Source organism: Orycteropus afer, unplaced genomic scaffold (assembly GCF_000298275.1).
Source record: "Orycteropus afer afer isolate SDZICR_OR568_19922 unplaced genomic scaffold, OryAfe1.0 scaffold01205, whole genome shotgun sequence".
Classification (NCBI taxonomy): domain Eukaryota; kingdom Metazoa; phylum Chordata; class Mammalia; order Tubulidentata; family Orycteropodidae; genus Orycteropus; species Orycteropus afer.
The window spans coordinates 159,038-162,767 of NW_006922792.1; the positions used below are offsets into that span (position 1 = coordinate 159,038).

Consider the following 3,730-nt stretch of genomic DNA (forward strand, 5'->3'; position numbering starts at 1 on the left):
CCTTCCGAGGAGTGGCTGGTGGGTTTGAACCGCCAGCCTTCTGGTTAGCAGTCAAGTGCCTTAGGCACTATGCTACCAGAGCTCCTAAATACACTATAATAAACTACAAAAATGGTTATGAAAGTATAGGAGGAATGTTAGGATAATTTTGATAACTTAGGTTGGGTGTGATTAAGCTGCTAAGTAGTAATACACTATTTCATATACTTCTGTGGTTACAATAGTACTATCAAGGAACTTTTGTTGTTATTATAATAATATCTAGGACTCACTCCAACCCAGTACATGAATGACCTGGCCCTTTTTAAGCAACCATTTTGATATTGGAACATGCTAATGAAATCTTGAAAATGCACCTTTAAACTCTCAGCAACTTTTAGAAACTGAATCAAGTAATGATGTATATCCTCTAGTGAGACATAAGAATGAAGTGTGCATACAAGGAGAACTAAATTATTTATGTATTATGTATTGTATGATGTTACTTAATTCTCTAAGTGGGTGTCTTAGGCTGGGTTCTTTAGAAAAGCAAAACTAGTAGAGCTTGTGTTTGTATGTATGTATGTAAGATAGATAAAAAACCCAACCAAACTCACTGTCGTCAAGTCGGATCCGACTCATTGTGAGCCCTCCTTGGGTTTCTGAGGCAGTATCACTATAGAAGTAGATTGCCCAACATTCCTTCCAAGGAAACCCACCATCCTTCTGATTAGCAGTCAAATGCCTTAGGCTCTATGCCACCAGAGTTCCTTGTAAGATAGATAGATATATGTATGTCTCAAGGAATTGACTCATGTTGTTGTGGAGAGTGGCAAGTTCCAAGTCTTGGAATGGACATCAGGCTGGAGGCTTCTCCTGACTGATGTAGTTGCAGGGACTGATGAACCCAAGATTGGCAGGTCTAACAGAAGGCTGCCAGCTTTCAGCTACAGAGGCTAACAAATCCCAAGGTCAGCAGGCAGTATGGCAGGCTGCTGACTCAAGTCCCAAGTACCAGAGATCAGATGACAAGAGCCAGATGCAGGATCCAGAGTGAGCAGAAAGCTAGAGAACTTTGTCAGAACGTCCATATATATTTGATGCAGGCCAGACCTCCAAGGAGACTCCCTTGGCTACTCATAGCACATCTCATCATGAATGTACATAATTCAATAATTATGTACATGATTACAAAATTGCTAACTACATCATAACTGCCAAACCAGAGAACCATGGCACACAACCTTAACCATCACAGTGGAAGTCTTTGGGGGGTGCAAATGGTTAATGGGCCTGGCTGCTAACTGAAAGTTTAGAGGTTCAAGTCTATCCAGAGGTGCATCAGAAGAAAGGCCTGGTGATCTACTTCCAAAAAATTAGTCATTGAAAACTCTATGGAGCACAGTTCTACTCTGATACATGAGGTTGGCATGGGTTATAATGGAATCCATAGCAACTGGTTAAACTGGTGACATTAGTGAAGTGGTGTCACAGAATTGTTCCAACCCAAATATGATATCTGTGTTTAGGTAACAGAACATTCCACATGGAAGGAAAAGTAAAATATTCTGTTTGCTGCAAAAAGTAGAACTAAAACCGATTGGCAGAAGTTACAAGGATTTCAGCAAATAAACATGATGTAAATCTTAAAACCAGAGATACCCAGAGGAAATATGCAAAGACTAATGAGATCAGGTCCAAAGGTCACAGGGACCAGTTTGATGGAGTTTGTACTGTGCAAATTTGGGACAATTTGAGTATCAAAAAGCAAAATGAAAGTAATAGATGTAACAACAACAAAACTCCATGCATCCATAGTAATGATAAACTAAAAAGGGGAGAAAGGGAATAAAGGAAAGCTCTTCTGCTCTTTAGGAGCTCTGGGAGCATAGTGCCTAAGGCACTTGACTGCTAACCAGAAGGCTGGTGGTTCAAACCCACCAGCCACTCCTCGGAAGGAAGGTTGGGCAATCCTACTTCCTTAGTGACACTGCCTCGGAAACCCAAGGAGGGGTCGCTATGAGTCAGGGCCGACTCGACAGTGTATAACAACAACAACAACTTCTGCTCTTTAGAAAAAACTGTAACATTTTCATAAAAGATTCTATAGAAGACTCCTGAGCAAAAGAAGGAAAATGCAGAACAGAATCTCAAATTCTCATTGACTTCAGACTTCCTGGAGCCATGAAGATTGGATTAACCTCTGAAACTATTGTCCTCAGATAATCTTTAAACCTTAAATCAAAAATATCCCATGAAGTCTTATTAAAACTAGTTAGCTTAACTAGTAAAAAATGTCTGCCTTTAGCATTACACTCTTTTAAGACTGTCTATATGAGATCAAACTGATAATAACAACTTGGAAGATTAGATTGGAACCTTAGGGGGCAGAAAATTTATGTTAATAGGGGAAGAGCAACTCAAAAAAGGAGGGTGAGAATGGTTGCACAACTTGAAGAATGTAATCATTGTCACTGAATGGTACATGTGGAAATTATTGAATTGGTATATTTTTTGCTGTGTATATTCCCAACAACAGCAAAATAACATTAAAAAAAAATTCTGCAAGAAAATCTAGGACTTTGATGTCACTGAAAACAAACAAAGCTGGGGGGATTGTTCTAGATTAAAAGAGACTAAAGAGATATAATAACTAAATGGAACAAGTGACCCATGCATGATTAGATCTTACATTTGGGTGAGGTGAGCTCTAAAGCTGTAAAAGACATTTTGGGGACAACAAGGGAAGTTTGAATTATTGTTAATATCCTTAGAGATGGTAATGGTTTTGTGGCTATGAGGAGCCCTGGTGGTTAAAGTGCTTGGCTGTTAACCAAAAGATCGGTGGTTCGAACCCACCAATCTTTGCTCCTTGGGAGAAAGATGTGGCTGTCTGCTTCTGTAAAGATTTACAATCTTGGAAACCCTGTGGGGCATTGCTGCTCTGTCCTACAGGCTTGCTATGAGGTGAAATCAACTGGACAGCAGTCTGTTTTTGTTTTTTTTCCGTCTGTTTGTGGTTGTCGAAGAAGATGCATGCTGAAGTGTCATGATGTCTGCTGCTTTCAAATGGTTCAGCAAAACAAAAAGTGTGTGTAGTATGTGTGTGTGTACACACATGAACAGAAGGTATATATAGTGTGATAAAGCAAATGTGGCCAAATATTAGCATTTGATGGATGTAAGTGAAGGGTAAATGGTGTTTATAATATTCTTTCAGTTTTTCTATAAAGTTTGAAATTTTTCAAAATAAAAAGTTGGGAGGAAAATTTAAAGCTGCTCAATAGTGCATTGATTCATGTGGAATAGCATGCAGGTTGTCAATAGTGAGATTTTAGCAGGAATTTGAATGAACTGGGTCCTTAGGCTAAAGTGGCCATCTGTCATTCTAAGCCAATGCACTGCCGTGGAGTTGGATCTGACTCATAGTGACCCCTCCCTGGGTTTCCGAGGCGGTATTACTGCAGAAGTAGATTGTCCAGCCTTCCTTCCAAGGAGTGGCTGGTGGGTCTGAATTGCCAGCCTTCTGGTTAGCAGTCACATGCCTTAGGCACTATGCCACCAGAGCTCCCATTCTAAGCCAGGGTTTCTTCTATTTTAGGCCAGATAATTCTTTGTTGTGGTGGCTGTCCTGTGCATTATAGCAGTCCCTAGCTTCTAAGGTTGGGCAATCCTACTTCCGTAGTGATACTGCCTCGGAAACCCAAGGAGGGGTCGCTATGAGTCGGGGCCGACTTGACGGCACATAACA

General features: G+C 40.4%; 1 protein-coding gene across 1 annotated transcript in view; it reads left to right on the top strand.

Moving 5' to 3' along the window:
* The window catches only part of RP2 (RP2 activator of ARL3 GTPase), an 89,427-nt gene that overhangs the window by 50,152 nt on the left and 35,545 nt on the right, over nt 1-3,730 (top strand). The gene's annotated exons all lie outside the window — the stretch shown is intronic.